This window comes from Mesoplodon densirostris, chromosome 4, assembly GCF_025265405.1.
Source record: "Mesoplodon densirostris isolate mMesDen1 chromosome 4, mMesDen1 primary haplotype, whole genome shotgun sequence".
NCBI lineage: Eukaryota > Metazoa > Chordata > Mammalia > Artiodactyla > Ziphiidae > Mesoplodon > Mesoplodon densirostris.
Window position 1 is genome coordinate 112,664,859 of NC_082664.1, and position 16,931 is coordinate 112,681,789.

General features: G+C 53.6%; 6 non-coding genes across 6 annotated transcripts; all 6 read right to left on the minus strand.

Annotated features, from left to right (window-relative positions):
* Positions 1 to 726: 726 nt before the first annotated feature.
* On the minus strand, positions 727 to 818 carry LOC132490123 (small nucleolar RNA SNORD116). Its single transcript, XR_009532483.1, has one exon. It is a non-coding gene; the product is annotated as a small nucleolar RNA SNORD116 (small nucleolar RNA).
* Positions 819 to 3,503: 2,685 nt separating this feature from the next.
* On the minus strand, positions 3,504 to 3,595 carry LOC132489821 (small nucleolar RNA SNORD116). Its single transcript, XR_009532191.1, has one exon. It is a non-coding gene; the product is annotated as a small nucleolar RNA SNORD116 (small nucleolar RNA).
* A 2,681-nt stretch (positions 3,596 to 6,276) lies between these two features.
* On the minus strand, positions 6,277 to 6,368 carry LOC132489822 (small nucleolar RNA SNORD116). The gene has a single exon (XR_009532192.1). It is a non-coding gene; the product is annotated as a small nucleolar RNA SNORD116 (small nucleolar RNA).
* Positions 6,369 to 9,049: 2,681 nt separating this feature from the next.
* Positions 9,050 to 9,141, minus strand: LOC132489863 (small nucleolar RNA SNORD116). The gene has a single exon (XR_009532231.1). It is a non-coding gene; the product is annotated as a small nucleolar RNA SNORD116 (small nucleolar RNA).
* Positions 9,142 to 11,826: 2,685 nt separating this feature from the next.
* On the minus strand, positions 11,827 to 11,918 carry LOC132489824 (small nucleolar RNA SNORD116). Its single transcript, XR_009532194.1, has one exon. It is a non-coding gene; the product is annotated as a small nucleolar RNA SNORD116 (small nucleolar RNA).
* Positions 11,919 to 14,603: 2,685 nt separating this feature from the next.
* LOC132489826 (small nucleolar RNA SNORD116) lies at positions 14,604 to 14,695 on the minus strand. The gene has a single exon (XR_009532195.1). It is a non-coding gene; the product is annotated as a small nucleolar RNA SNORD116 (small nucleolar RNA).
* Between the last annotated feature and the right edge of the window lie 2,236 nt (positions 14,696 to 16,931).

Below are 16,931 nucleotides of genomic sequence, written 5' to 3' on the forward strand. Positions count from 1 at the left end.
CACATTCTTGGGAAGACGTGGCCAGCGCCTGCAACCCAATCATGACAGCCCATCCCACGACATCACACAGGACATGTCCTCATGATGCCTTACCAGCTTCTGCAGACCAGCAGTCACCACGCCGGCTTAAATGCAGCACTCGGTCCTAACCCCACTCCATGATGACCCACATAGTGCCTCAACTGTGCCGGAAGCTGCAGTGGAATTGCTGACATGGGCAATAGCTAGGCCTAATCCATCAACACCCTTCCGTTGAAGACCAACCCCAGCCCACACCCATCCACTGCTCCATCCCCACCGGGCACTTAAGAACTTTGATGCACCCAAACAAATGACAGGGAGGGACACAGGCCTGGCCTGAGGCTCCAGGCTCCAACCAGGGAAGCTTCCTCATTTTGGCTTCCAGAAATAGCCCCCGAAGCTGCATGCACAAAGCGTGATCCTGGCCCAAGCACACCTTCCCAAGCTGCAAGCTTACTGGGCCTACACCAGCACACACTCCGACTCTGAAGACCAGCAGGAGAGCCTTCCCCCTCACATGCCCTCAACGGTCTTTCAGCAGGGACCTAATATGCGTAGATGACCCCGCTTATGGGCAGACACAGTGGACCCCCAGATAGGAGCACCTCGAATTCTGGAACCCTGCTGGGTGTTTGCATGCAGGTCAGAAGGGGACGCTGGCCCTCACTCCTCACTCTCCCCTACCCCCGAGAGACGAAACGTGCTGGACCTCAGATTCGATGAGGAGATGGTAGAGTGTTCTCACTCATTTTGTTCAGATTTCCAAGGAATGCATACAAGGGTGTCGTCATCGATCCAAGCACAGCCTGGGACGCTGCCTAACACAACCTGGCATGCCGTGTGGGTCTGAAAATGAGACATGACCTCGGAGTACTCCAAAGCCCTGGGGAATCCACAGCCCTCAGGCCACTCAGAAAGAGCAACAGTCAATCCACTCTTGCAGCCACTGGGACCGTCTGAGGAAAACCTCCTATCCAATGGCACATCATAGGGTGGGTGAAAGCCTACCTTCCTGAGTTAGCCAGAGCCACGCTTAGCAACATGCCCCCGCGTCATTTTTCCACTTTTCCTTAGCACCTACAGTCATCAGCCAACGCGTAGGTCTTCTTGTCTTTGCCGACAGCCAGCCTTGTCCAGCAGCGGCACCTGAGAAGTGGACATAATTCAGGCAGGTTTCAGAATTGGAATGGTGAACTCAGAGATCATGATTCATGAGAATTTTTACCTGGGCTTGAGCTCGGACCCTGCTTCCCAAGGACGTCAACCTTTACAGAGAACTCAATGTTTGTCTGACAGCACGACTGCAGGAAGTAAGGCATGTACATTGGCCCATACGTGAGAGGGTATATTTTTGTTTTCACGCATGTGTGCATGTGTGAGTATTACTGCACATGAGGGCGCGCTTGTGGGCTTCTTTCTGTGCCTCTGAATCCTCACCATGGTCTCTTTGTGTCCCTGTGGCCCTCTCCAGAGACCTCGAACCATAAAAGCCAGAGTTTATACACAGCGCCCTGGATCTGGACCCTCGCAGTGAATGGAGAAAGACCCCTTCAACCTTCAACAGACTGAATGTGAACTTTGAAAGCCAGGGGGTTCTGAAATAGGCCACGGACTTCCACTCTTCCACAGCCAAGCCTTCTGGCCAAAGCACAACCACCTGGCGAGACCTGCCTTCCGGCCGTGGGTGTAACATATACATGGACCTGGAAATCCTGCCTCCCATTAGAATATCTAATGTACAATTGGGGCCACTCCCATCATTTTCAGGAGCAAGGAAACCTCCTATGGGTGGGCCGACCTGCGACTGGCTATAGTCAACATGCAGCCCGGCACCTCTCAAGGGGCTAACGAAATTCGGCCCAACTGCCAATTGTTGCCAACTACGCCAAATCACTTTCCGATGACCCATGGGTATGCCCACCACAGGAAGTGGTGGGCTTCAGCAACCAAGACCCACGTTCAAACCCCACTGTGGAAAGTAGGCTACCTTCCCGGGCACGTGTTGCCAGCACCCAGCCAGCAGGTTTGGCGGCCCTGAACCCGGAGGAAAGGCTCAAATTCTTGACAGTGTCATCCTACGTGCCCTCCTCCTGCCCACAGAGCAACACGACTCTCCTGGAAGCCACAGACATCCTGCAAACTCGTGTTCACTGTATACCAGGTAGGACAGACCACAAGCATGACTGCTTTGATGACTCTGACCCTACCCCATGCATCGTGGCACTTCTCCACTGACAGAGTGACACTACCGAGAACCTCACAAAGATCAAAGGCACTCTCCCCGAGGACGACAGACCGATTTCCAACGGAAGAACTCTGTTTTGCGAGGGGAGTTGTAAGCTTCAAAGGGCACAGTGGCTGTCCACGGCAGCACACCTGGCATCGCAACACTGAACATATCTCTGCTCCGCCAAGGGACTGCTCCAGATCAACCTCTAGCTGTTCAAAACTCCTGTGTGCCACACGGGCTGGCCGCATCATGCCCTCTCGGAGAAACACTTTTGCTTTGCATATACCCAAACAAGGAAACAAAGTGGCCAAAGGGCATGTACGCATAACTCAAATACCCCCAAGGAGAGTGGCCCAGACGCTTCAGCATGTCTAATTTCTCTACGTCCCGCAAGACACACTTTGGGCGACATTCCTCCGGCAACGGGATCACAAATCTATGCAGTTTAAGTACCTAACTGCATCCTCATGTACTGCCAAAACCATCCCCTTCAGAGGCAGCTGATGCCAGCCCATCACGAACAGGACACATTCTTGGGAAGAGGTGGCCAGCGCCTGCAACCCAATCATGACAGCCCATCCCACGACATCACACAGGACATGTCCTCATGATGCCTTACCAGCTTCTGCAGACCAGCAGTCACCACGCCGGCTTAAATGCAGCACTCGGTCCTAACCCCACTCCATGATGACCCACATAGTGCCTCAACTGTGCCGGGAGCTGCAGTGGAATTGCTGACATGGGCAATACCTAGGCCTAATCCATCAACACCCTTCCATTGAAGACCAACCCCAGCCCACACCCATCCACTGCTCCATCCTTACCGGGCACTTAAGAACTTTGATGCACCCAAACAAATGACAGGGAGGGACACAGGCCTGGTCTGAGGCTCCAGGCTCCAACCAGGGAAGCTTCCTCATTTTGGCTTCCAGAAATAGCCCCCGAAGCTGCATGCACAAAGCGTGATCCTGGCCCAAGCACACCTTCCCAAGCTGCAAGCTTACTGGGCCTACACCAGCACACACTCCGACTCTGAAGACCAGCAGGAGAGCCTTCCCCCTCGCATGCCCTCAACGGTCTTTCAGCAGGGACCTAATATGCGTAGATGACCCCGCTTATGGGCAGACACAGTGGACCCCCAGATAGGAGCACCTCGAATTCTGGAACCCTGCTGGGTGTTTGCATGCATGTCAGAAGGGGACGCTGGCCCTCACTCCTCACTCTCCCCTACCCCCGAGAGACGAAACGTGCTGGACCTCAGATTCGATGAGGAGACGGTAGAGTGTTCTCACTCATTTTGTTCAGATTTCCAAGGAATGCATACAAGGGTGTCATCATCGATCCAAGCACAGGCTGGGACGCTGCAGAACACAACCGGGCATGCCGTGGGGGTCTGAAGAGGAGACATGACCTCGGAGTACTCCAAAGCCCTGGGGAATCCACAGCCCTCAGGCCACTCAGAAAGAGCAACAGTCAATCCACTCTTGCAGCCACTGGGACCGTCTGAGGAAAACCTCCTATCCAATGGCCCATCATAGGGTGGGTGAAAGCCTACCTTCCTGAGTTAGCCAGAGCCACGCTTAGCAACATGCCCCCGTGTCATTTTTCCACTTTTCCTTAGCACCTACAGTCATCAGCCAACGCGTAGGTCTTCTTGTCTTTGCCGACAGCCAGCCTTGTCCAGCAGCGGCACCTGAGAAGTGGACATAATTCAGGCAGGTTTCAGAATTGGAATGGTGAACTCAGAGATCATGATTCATGAGAATTTTTACCTGGGCTTGAGCTCGGACCCTGCTTCCCAAGGACGTCAACCTTTACAGAGAACTCAATGTCTGACAGCACGACTGCAGGAAGTAAGGCATGTACATTGGCCCATACATGAGAGGGTATATTTTTGTTTTCACGCATGTGTGCATGTGTGAGTATTACTGCACATGAGGGCGCGCTTGTGGGCTTCTTTCTGTGCCTCTGAATCCTCACCATGGTCTCTTTGTGTCCCTGTGGCCCTCTCCAGAGACCTCAAACCATAAAAGCCAGAGTTTATACACAGCGCCCTGGATCTGGACCCTCGCAGTGAATGGAGAAAGACCCCTTCAACCTTCAACAGACTGAATGTGAACTTTGAAAGCCAGGGGGTTCTGAAATAGGCCACGGACTTCCACTCTTCCACAGCCAAGCCTTCTGGCCAAAGCACAACCACCTGGCGAGACCTGCCTTCTGGCCGTGGGTGTAACATATACATGGACCTGGAAATCCTGCCTCCCATTAGAATATCTAATGTACAATTGGGGCCACTCCCATCATTTTCAGGAGCAAGGAAACCTCCTATGGGTGGGCCGACCTGCGACTGGCTATAGTCAACATGCAGCCCGGCACCTCTCAAGGGGCTAACGAAATTCGGCCCAACTGCCAATTGTTGGCAACTACGCCAAATCACTTTCCGATGACCCATGGGTATGCCCACCACAGGAAGTGGTGGGCTTCAGCAACCAAGACCCACGTTCAAACCCCACTGTGGAAAGTAGGCTACCTTCCCGGGCACGTGTTGCCAGCACCCAGCCAGCAGGTTTGGCGGCCCTGAACCCGGAGGAAAGGCTCAAATTCTTGACAGTGTCATCCTACGTGCCCTCCTCCTGCCCACAGAGCAACACGACTCTCCTGGAAGCCACAGACATCCTGCAAACTCGTGTTCACTGTATACCAGGTAGGACAGACCACAAGCATGACTGCTTTGATGACTCTGACCCTACCCCATGCATCGTGGCACTTCTCCACTGACAGAGTGACACTACCGAGAACCTCACAAAGATCAAAGGCACTCTCCCCGAGGACGACAGACCGATTTCCAACGGAAGAACTCTGTTTTGCGAGGGGAGTTGTAAGCTTCAAAGGGCACAGTGGCTGTCCACGGCAGCACACCTGGCATCGCAACACTGAACATATCTCTGCTCCGCCAAGGGACTGCTCCAGATCAACCTCTAGCTGTTCAAAACTCCTGTGTGCCACACGGGCTGGCCGCATCATGCCCTCTCGGAGAAACACTTTTGCTTTGCATATTCCCAAACAAGGAAACAAAGTGGCCAAAGGGCATGTACGCATAACTCAAATACCCCCAAGGAGAGTGGCCCAGACGCTTCAGCATGTCTAATTTCTCTACGTCCCGCAAGACACACTTTGGGCGACATTCCTCCGGCAACGGGATCACAAATCTATGCAGTTTAAGTACCTAACTGCATCCTCATGTACTGCCAAAACCATCCCCTTCAGAGGCAGCTGATGCCAGCCCATCACGAACAGGACACATTCTTGGGAAGAGGTGGCCAGCGCCTGCAACCCAATCATGACAGCCCATCCCACGACATCACACAGGACATGTCCTCATGATGCCTTACCAGCTTCTGCAGACCAGCAGTCACCACGCCGGCTTAAATGCAGCACTCGGTCCTAACCCCACTCCATGATGACCCACATAGTGCCTCAACTGTGCCGGGAGCTGCAGTGGAATTGCTGACATGGGCAATACCTAGGCCTAATCCATCAACACCCTTCCATTGAAGACCAACCCCAGCCCACACCCATCCACTGCTCCATCCTTACCGGGCACTTAAGAACTTTGATGCACCCAAACAAATGACAGGGAGGGACACAGGCCTGGTCTGAGGCTCCAGGCTCCAACCAGGGAAGCTTCCTCATTTTGGCTTCCAGAAATAGCCCCCGAAGCTGCATGCACAAAGCGTGATCCTGGCCCAAGCACACCTTCCCAAGCTGCAAGCTTACTGGGCCTACACCAGCACACACTCCGACTCTGAAGACCAGCAGGAGAGCCTTCCCCCTCGCATGCCCTCAACGGTCTTTCAGCAGGGACCTAATATGCGTAGATGACCCCGCTTATGGGCAGACACAGTGGACCCCCAGATAGGAGCACCTCGAATTCTGGAACCCTGCTGGGTGTTTGCATGCAGGTCAGAAGGGGACGCTGGCCCTCACTCCTCACTCTCCCCTACCCCCGAGAGACGAAACGTGCTGGACCTCAGATTCGATGAGGAGACGGTAGAGTGTTCTCACTCATTTTGTTCAGATTTCCAAGGAATGCATACAAGGGTGTCATCATCGATCCAAGCACAGGCTGGGACGCTGCAGAACACAACCGGGCATGCCGTGGGGGTCTGAAGAGGAGACATGACCTCGGAGTACTCCAAAGCCCTGGGGAATCCACAGCCCTCAGGCCACTCAGAAAGAGCAACAGTCAATCCACTCTTGCAGCCACTGGGACCGTCTGAGGAAAACCTCCTATCCAATGGCCCATCATAGGGTGGGTGAAAGCCTACCTTCCTGAGTTAGCCAGAGCCACGCTTAGCAACATGCCCCCGTGTCATTTTTCCACTTTTCCTTAGCACCTACAGTCATCAGCCAACGCGTAGGTCTTCTTGTCTTTGCCGACAGCCAGCCTTGTCCAGCAGCGGCACCTGAGAAGTGGACATAATTCAGGCAGGTTTCAGAATTGGAATGGTGAACTCAGAGATCATGATTCATGAGAATTTTTACCTGGGCTTGAGCTCGGACCCTGCTTCCCAAGGACGTCAACCTTTACAGAGAACTCAATGTCTGACAGCACGACTGCAGGAAGTAAGGCATGTACATTGGCCCATACATGAGAGGGTATATTTTTGTTTTCACGCATGTGTGCATGTGTGAGTATTACTGCACATGAGGGCGCGCTTGTGGGCTTCTTTCTGTGCCTCTGAATCCTCACCATGGTCTCTTTGTGTCCCTGTGGCCCTCTCCAGAGACCTCAAACCATAAAAGCCAGAGTTTATACACAGCGCCCTGGATCTGGACCCTCGCAGTGAATGGAGAAAGACCCCTTCAACCTTCAACAGACTGAATGTGAACTTTGAAAGCCAGGGGGTTCTGAAATAGGCCACGGACTTCCACTCTTCCACAGCCAAGCCTTCTGGCCAAAGCACAACCACCTGGCGAGACCTGCCTTCTGGCCGTGGGTGTAACATATACATGGACCTGGAAATCCTGCCTCCCATTAGAATATCTAATGTACACTTGGGGCCACTCCCATCATTTTCAGGAGCAAGGAAACCTCCTATGGGTGGGCCGACCTGCGACTGGCTATAGTCAACATGCAGCCCGGCACCTCTCAAGGGGCTAACGAAATTCGGCCCAACTGCCAATTGTTGGCAACTACGCCAAATCACTTTCCGATGACCCATGGGTATGCCCACCACAGGAAGTGGTGGGCTTCAGCAACCAAGACCCACGTTCAAACCCCACTGTGGAAACTAGGCTACCTTCCCGGGCACGTGTTGCCAGCACCCAGCCAGCAGGTTTGGCGGCCCTGAACCCCGAGGAAATGCTCAAATTCTTGACAGTGTCATCCTACGTGCCCTCCTCCTGCCCACAGAGTAACACGACTCTCCTGGAAGCCACAGACATCCTGCAAACACGTGGTCACTGTATACCAGGTAGGACAGACCGCAAGCATGACTGCTTTGATGACTCTGACCCTACCCCATGCATCGTGGCACTTCTCCACTTACAGAGTGACACTATCGAGAACCTCACAAAGATCAAAGGCACTCTCCCCGAGGACGACAGACCGATTTCCACCGGAAGAACTCTGTTTTGCGAGGGGAGTTGTAAGCTTCAAAGGGCACAGTGGCTGTCCACGGCAGCACACCTGGCATCGCAACACTGAACACATCTCTGCTCCGCCAAGGGACTGCTCCAGATCAACCTCTAGCTGTTCAAAACTCCTGTGTGCCACACGGGCTGGCCGCATCATGCCCTCTCGGAGAAACACTTTTGCTTTGCATATTCCCAAACAAGGAAACAAAGTGGCCAAAGGGCATGTACGCATAACTCAAATACCCCCAAGGAGAGTGGCCCAGACGCTTCAGCATGTCTAATTTCTCTACGTCCCGCAAGACACACTTTGGGCGACATTCCTCCGGCAACGGGATCACAAATCTATGCAGTTTAAGTACCTAACTGCATCCTCATGTACTGCCAAAACCATCCCCTTCAGATGCAGCTGATGCCAGCCCATCACGAACAGGACACATTCTTGGGAAGACGTGGCCAGCGCCTGCAACCCAATCATGACAGCCCATCCCACGACATCACACAGGACATGTCCTCATGATGCCTTACCAGCTTCTGCAGACCAGCAGTCACCACGCCGGCTTAAATGCAGCACTCGGTCCTAACCCCACTCCATGATGACCCACATAGTGCCTCAACTGTGCCGGGAGCTGCAGTGGAATTGCTGACATGGGCAATACCTAGGCCTAATCCATCAACACCCTTCCGTTGAAGACCAACCCCAGCCCACACCCATCCACTGCTCCATCCCCACCGGGCACTTAAGAACTTTGATGCACCCAAACAAATGACAGGGAGGGACACAGGCCTGGTCTGAGGCTCCAGGCTCCAACCAGGGAAGCTTCCTCATTTTGGCTTCCAGAAATAGCCCCCGAAGCTGCATGCACAAAGCGTGATCCTGGCCCAAGCACACCTTCCCAAGCTGCAAGCTTACTGGGCCTACACCAGCACACACTCCGACTCTGAAGACCAGCAGGAGAGCCTTCCCCCTCGCATGCCCTCAACGGTCTTTCAGCAGGGACCTAATATGCGTAGATGACCCCGCTTATGGGCAGACACAGTGGACCCTCAGATAGGAGCACCTCGAATTCTGGAACCCAGCTGGGTGTTTGCATGCAGGTCAGAAGGGGACGCTGGCCCTCACTCCTCACTCTCCCCTACCCCCGAGAGACGAAACGTGCTGGACCTCAGATTCGATGAGGAGACGGTACAGTGTTCTCACTCATTTTGTTCAGATTTCCAAGGAATGCATACAAGGGTGTCATCATCGATCCAAGCACAGGCTGGGACGCTGCAGAACACAACCGGGCATGCCGTGGGGGTCTGAAGAGGAGACATGACCTCGGAGTACTCCAAAGCCCTGGGGAATCCACAGCCCTCAGGCCACTCAGAAAGAGCAACAGTCAATCCACTCTTGCAGCCACTGGGACCGTCTGAGGAAAACCTCCTATCCAATGGCACATCATAGGGTGGGTGAAAGCCTACCTTCCTGAGTTAGCCAGAGCCACGCTTAGCAACATGCCCCCGCGTCATTTTTCCACTTTTCCTTAGCACCTACAGTCATCAGCCAACGCGTAGGTCTTCTTGTCTTTGCCGACGGCCAGCCTTGTCCAGCAGCGGCACCTGAGAAGTGGACATAATTCAGGCAGGTTTCAGAATTGGAATGGTGAACTCAGAGATCATGATTCATGAGAATTTTTACCTGGGCTTGAGCTCGGACCCTGCTTCCCAAGGACGTCAACCTTTACAGAGAACTCAATGTTTGTCTGACAGCACGATTGCAGGAAGTAAGGCATGTACGTTGGCCCGTACGTGAGAGGGTATATTTTTGTTTTCACGCATGTGCGCATGTGTGAGTATTACTGCACATGAGGACGCGCTTGTGGGCTTCTTTCTGTGCCTCTGAATCCTCACCATGGTCTCTGTGTGTCCCTATGGCCCTCTCCTGAGACCTCGAACCATAAAAGCCCGAGTTTATACACAGCGCCCTGGATCTGGACCCTCGCAGTGAATGGCGAAAGACCCCTTCAAACTTCAACAGACTGAATGTGAACTTTGAAAGCCAGGGGGTTCTGAAATAGGCCACGGACTTCCACTCTTCCACAGCCAAGCTTTCTGGCCAAAGCACAAACACCTGGCGAGACCTGCCTTCCGGCCGTGGGTGTAACATATACATGGACCTGGAAATCCTGCCTCCCAGTAGAATATCTAATGTACACTTGGGGCCACTCCCATTATTTTCAGGAGCAAGGAAACCTCCTATGGGTGGGCCGACCTGTGACTGGCTATAGTCAACATGCAGCCCGGCACCTCTCAAGGGGCTAACGAAATTCGGCCCAACTGCCAATTGTTGCCAACTAAGCCAAATCACTTTCCAATGACCCATGGGTATGCACACCACAGGAAGTGGTGGGCTTCAGCAACCAAGACCCACGTTCAAACCCCACTGTGGAAACTAGGCTACCTTCCCGGGCACGTGTTGCCAGCACCCAGCCAGCAGGTTTGGCGGCCCTGAACCCAGAGGAAACGCTCAAATTCTTGACAGTGTCATCCTACGTGCCCTCCTCCTGCCCACAGAGTAACACGACTCTCCTGGAAGCCACAGACATCCTGCAAACACGTGGTCACTGTATACCAGGTAGGACAGACCACAAGCATGACTGCTTTGATGACTCTGACCCTACCCCATGCATCGTGGCACTTCTCCACTTACAGAGTGACACTATCGAGAACCTCACAAAGATCAAAGGCACTCTCCCCGAGGACGACAGACCGATTTCCAACGGAAGAACTCTGTTTTGCGAGGGGAGTTGTAAGCTTCAAAGGGCACAGTGGCTGTCCACGGCAGCACACCTGGCATTGCAACACTGAACACATCTCTGCTCCGCCAAGGGACTGCTCCAGATCAACCTCTAGCTGTTCAAAACTCCTGTGTGCCACACGGGCTGGCCGCATCATGCCCTCTCGGAGAAACACTTTTGCTTTGCATATTCCCAAACAAGGAAACAAAGTGGCCAAAGGGCATGTACGCATAACTCAAATACCCCCAAGGAGAGTGGCCCAGACGCTTCAGCATGTCTAATTTCTCTACGTCCCGCAAGACACACTTTGGGCGACATTCCTCCGGCAACGGGATCACAAATCTATGCAGTTTAAGTACCTAACTGCATCCTCATGTACTGCCGAAACCATCCCCTTCAGATGCAGCTGATGCGAGCCCATCACGAACAGGACACATTCTTGGGAAGACGTGGCCAGCGCCTGCAACCCAATCATGACAGCCCATCCCACGACATCACACAGGACATGTCCTCATGATGCCTTACCAGCTTCTGCAGACCAGCAGTCACCACGCCGGCTTAAATGCAGCACTCGGTCCTAACCCCACTCCATGATGACCCACATAGTGCCTCAAATGTGCCGGGAGCTGCAGTGGAATTGCTGACATGGGCAATAGCTAGGCCTAATCCATCAACACCCTTCCGTTGAAGACCAACCCCAGCCCACACCCATCCACTGCTCCATCCCCACCGGGCACTTAAGAACTTTGATGCACCCAAACAAATGACAGGGAGGGACACAGGCCTGGTCTGAGGCTCCAGGCTCCAACCAGGGAAGCTTCCTCATTTTGGCTTCCAGAAATAGCCCCCGAAGCTGCATGCACAAAGCGTGATCCTGGCCCAAGCACACCTTCCCAAGCTGCAAGCTTACTGGGCCTATACCAGCACACACTCCGACTCTGAAGACCAGCAGGAGAGCCTTCCCCCTCGCATGCCCTCAACGGTCTTTCAGCAGGGACCTAATATGCGTAGATGACCCCGCTTATGGGCAGACACAGTGGACCCTCAGATAGGAGCACCTCGAATTCTGGAACCCAGCTGGGTGTTTGCATGCAGGTCAGAAGGGGACGCTGGCCCTCACTCCTCACTCTCCCCTACCCCTGAGAGACGAAACGTGCTGGACCTCAGATTCGATGAGGAGACGGTAGAGTGTTCTCACTCATTTTGTTCAGATTTCCAAGGAATGCATACAAGGGTGTCATCATCGATCCAAGCACAGGCTGGGACGCTGCAGAACACAACCGGGCATGCCGTGGGGGTCTGAAGAGGAGACATGACCTCGGAGTACTCCAAAGCCCTGGGGAATCCACAGCCCTCAGGCCACTCAGAAAGAGCAACAGTCAATCCACTCTTGCAGCCACTGGGACCGTCTGAGGAAAACCTCCTATCCAATGGCACATCATAGGGTGGGTGAAAGCCTACCTTCCTGAGTTAGCCAGAGCCACACTTAGCAACATGCCCCCGCGTCATTTTTCCACTTTTCCTTAGCACCTACAGTCATCAGCCAACGCGTAGGTCTTCTTGTCTTTGCCGACGGCCAGCCTTGTCCAGCAGCGGCACCTGAGAAGTTGACATAATTCAGGCAGGTTTCAGAATTGGAATGGTGAACTCAGAGATCATGATTCATGAGAATTTTTACCTGGGCTTGAGCTCGGACCCTGCTTCCCAAGGACGTCAACCTTTACAGAGAACTCAATGTTTGTCTGACAGCACGATTGCAGGAAGTAAGGCATGTACGTTGGCCCGTACGTGAGAGGGTATATTTTTGTTTTCACGCATGTGCGCATGTGTGAGTATTACTGCACATGAGGACGCGCTTGTGGGCTTCTTTCTGTGCCTCTGAATCCTCACCATGGTCTCTGTGTGTCCCTATGGCCCTCTCCTGAGACCTCGAACCATAAAAGCCAGAGTTTATACACAGCGCCCTGGATCTGGACCCTCGCAGTGAATGGCGAAAGACCCCTTCAAACTTCAACAGACTGAATGTGAACTTTGAAAGCCAGGGGGTTCTGAAATAGGCCACGGACTTCCACTCTTCCACAGCCAAGCCTTCTGGCCAAAGCACAAACACCTGGCGAGACCTGCCTTCCGGCCGTGGGTGTAACATATACATGGACCTGGAAATCCTGCCTCCCAGTAGAATATCTAATGTACACTTGGGGCCACTCCCATCATTTTCAGGAGCAAGGAAACCTCCTATGGGTGGGCCGACCTGCGACTGGCTATAGTCAACATGCAGCCCGGCACCTCTCAAGGGGCTAACGAAATTCGGCCCAACTGCCAATTGTTGCCAACTACGCCAAATCACTTTCCGATGACCCATGGGTATGCCCACCACAGGAAGTGGTGGGCTTCAGCAACCAAGACCCACGTTCAAACCCCACTGTGGAAACTAGGCTACCTTCCCGGGCACGTGTTGCCAGCACCCAGCCAGCAGGTTTGGCGGCCCTGAACCCCGAGGAAACGCTCAAATTCTTGACAGTGTCATCCTACGTGCCCTCCTCCTGCCCACAGAGTAACACGACTCTCCTGGAAGCCACAGACATCCTGCAAACACGTGGTCACTGTATACCAGGTAGGACAGACCGCAAGCATGACTGCTTTGATGACTCTGACCCTACCCCATGCATCGTGGCACTTCTCCACTTACAGAGTGACACTATCGAGAACCTCACAAAGATCAAAGGCACTCTCCCCGAGGACGACAGACCGATTTCCAACGGAAGAACTCTGTTTTGCGAGGGGAGTTGTAAGCTTCAAAGGGCACAGTGGCTGTCCACGGCAGCACACATGGCATCGCAACACTGAACACATCTCTGCTCCGCCAAGGGACTGCTCCAGATCAACCTCTAGCTGTTCAAAACTCCTGTGTGCCACACGGGCTGGCCGCATCATGCCCTCTCGGAGAAACACTTTTGCTTTGCATATTCCCAAACAAGGAAACAAAGTGGCCAAAGGGCATGTACGCATAACTCAAATACCCCCAAGGAGAGTGGCCCAGACGCTTCAGCATGTCTAATTTCTCTACGTCCCGCAAGACACACTTTGGGCGACATTCCTCCGGCAACGGGATCACAAATCTATGCAGTTTAAGTACCTAACTGCATCCTCATGTACTGCCAAAACCATCCCCTTCAGATGCAGCTGATGCCAGCCCATCACGAACAGGACACATTCTTGGGAAGACGTGGCCAGCGCCTGCAACCCAATCATGACAGCCCATCCCACGACATCACACAGGAAATGTCCTCATGATGCCTTACCAGCTTCTGCAGACCAGCAGTCACCACGCCGGCTTAAATGCAGCACTCGGTCCTAACCCCACTCCATGATGACCCACATAGTGCCTCAACTGTGCCGGGAGCTGCAGTGGAATTGCTGACATGGGCAATACCTAGGCCTAATCCATCAACACCCTTCCGTTGAAGACCAACCCCAGCCCACACCCATCCACTGCTCCATCCCCACCGGGCACTTAAGAACTTTGATGCACCCAAACAAATGACAGGGAGGGACACAGGCCTGGTCTGAGGCTCCAGGCTCCAACCAGGGAAGCTTCCTCATTTTGGCTTCCAGAAATAGCCCCCGAAGCTGCATGCACAAAGCGTGATCCTGGCCCAAGCACACCTTCCCAAGCTGCAAGCTTACTGGGCCTACACCAGCACACACTCCGACTCTGAAGACCAGCAGGAGAGCCTTCCCCCTCGCATGCCCTCAACGGTCTTTCAGCAGGGACCTAATATGCGTAGATGACCCCGCTTATGGGCAGACACAGTGGACCCTCAGATAGGAGCACCTCGAATTCTCAAACCCAGCTGGGTGTTTGCATGCAGGTCAGAAGGGGACGCTGGCCCTCACTCCTCACTCTCCCCTACCCCCGAGAGACGAAACGTGCTGGACCTCAGATTCGATGAGGAGACGGTAGAGTGTTCTCACTCATTTTGTTCAGATTTCCAAGGAATGCATACAAGGGTGTCATCATCGATCCAAGCACAGGCTGGGACGCTGCAGAACACAACCGGGCATGCCGTGGGGGTCTGAAGAGGAGACATGACCTCGGAGTACTCCAAAGCCCTGGGGAATCCACAGCCCTCAGGCCACTCAGAAAGAGCAACAGTCAATCCACTCTTGCAGCCACTGGGACCGTCTGAGGAAAACCTCCTATCCAATGGCACATCATAGGGTGGGTGAAAGCCTACCTTCCTGAGTTAGCCAGAGCCACGCTTAGCAACATGCCCCCGCGTCATTTTTCCACTTTTCCTTAGCACCTACAGTCATCAGCCAACGCGTAGGTCTTCTTGTCTTTGCCGACGGCCAGCCTTGTCCAGCAGCGGCACCTGAGAAGTGGACATAATTCAGGCAGGTTTCAGAATTGGAATGGTGAACTCAGAGATCATGATTCATGAGAATTTTTACCTGGGCTTGAGCTCGGACCCTGCTTCCCAAGGACGTCAACCTTTACAGAGAACTCAATGTTTGTCTGACAGCATGATTGCAGGAAGTAAGGCATGTACGTTGGCCCGTACGTGAGAGGGTATATTTTTGTTTTCACGCATGTGCGCATGTGTGAGTATCACTGCACATGAGGACGCGCTTGTGGGCTTCTTTCTGTGCCTCTGAATCCTCACCATGGTCTCTGTGTGTCCCTATGGCCCTCTCCTGAGACCTCGAACCATAAAAGCCCGAGTTTATACACAGCGCCCTGGATCTGGACCCTCGCAGTGAATGGCGAAAGACCCCTTCAAACTTCAACAGACTGAATGTGAACTTTGAAAGCCAGGGGGTTCTGAAATAGGCCACGGACTTCCACTCTTCCACAGCCAAGCCTTCTGGCCAAAGCACAAACACCTGGCGAGACCTGCCTTCCGGCCGTGGGTGTAACATATACATGGACCTGGAAATCCTGCCTCCCAGTAGAATATCTAATGTACACTTGGGGCCACTCCCATCATTTTCAGGAGCAAGGAAACCTCCTATGGGTGGGCCGACCTGTGACTGGCTATAGTCAACATGCAGCCCGGCACCTCTCAAGGGGCTAACGAAATTCGGCCCAACTGCCAATTGTTGCCAACTAAGCCAAATCACTTTCCGATGACCCATGGGTATGCCCACCACAGGAAGTGGTGGGCTTCAGCAACCAAGACCCACGTTCAAACCCCACTGTGGAAACTAGGCTACCTTCCCGGGCACGTGTTGCCAGCACCCAGCCAGCAGGTTTGGCGGCCCTGAACCCCGAGGAAACGCTCAAATTCTTGACAGTGTCATCCTACGTGCCCTCCTCCTGCCCACAGAGTAACACGACTCTCCTGGAAGCCACAGACATCCTGCAAACACGTGGTCACTGTATACCAGGTAGGACAGACCGCAAGCATGACTGCTTTGATGACTCTGACCCTACCCCATGCATCGTGGCACTTCTCCACTTACAGAGTGACACTATCGAGAACCTCACAAAGATCAAAGGCACTCTCCCCGAGGACGACAGACCGATTTCCACCGGAAGAACTCTGTTTTGCGAGGGGAGTTGTAAGCTTCAAAGGGCACAGTGGCTGTCCACGGCAGCACACCTGGCATCGCAACACTGAACACATCTCTGCTCCGCCAAGGGACTGCTCCAGATCAACCTCTAGCTGTTCAAAACTCCTGTGTGCCACACGGGCTGGCCGCATCATGCCCTCTCGGAGAAACACTTTTGCTTTGCATATTCCCAAACAAGGAAACAAAGTGGCCAAAGGGCATGTACGCATAACTCAAATACCCCCAAGGAGAGTGGCCCAGACGCTTCAGCATGTCTAATTTCTCTACGTCCCGCAAGACACACTTTGGGCGACATTCCTCCGGCAACGGGATCACAAATCTATGCAGTTTAAGTACCTAACTGCATCCTCATGTACTGCCAAAACCATCCCCTTCAGATGCAGCTGATGCCAGCCCATCACGAACAGGACACATTCTTGGGAAGACGTGGCCAGCGCCTGCAACCCAATCATGACAGCCCATCCCACGACATCACACAGGACATGTCCTCATGATGCCTTACCAGCTTCTGCAGACCAGCAGTCACCACGCCGGCTTAAATGCAGCACTCGGTCCTAACCCCACTCCATGATGACCCACATAGTGCCTCAACTGTGCCGGGAGCTGCAGTGGAATTGCTGACATGGGCAATACCTAGGCCTAATCCATCAACACCCTTCCGTTGAAGACCAACCCCAGCCCACACC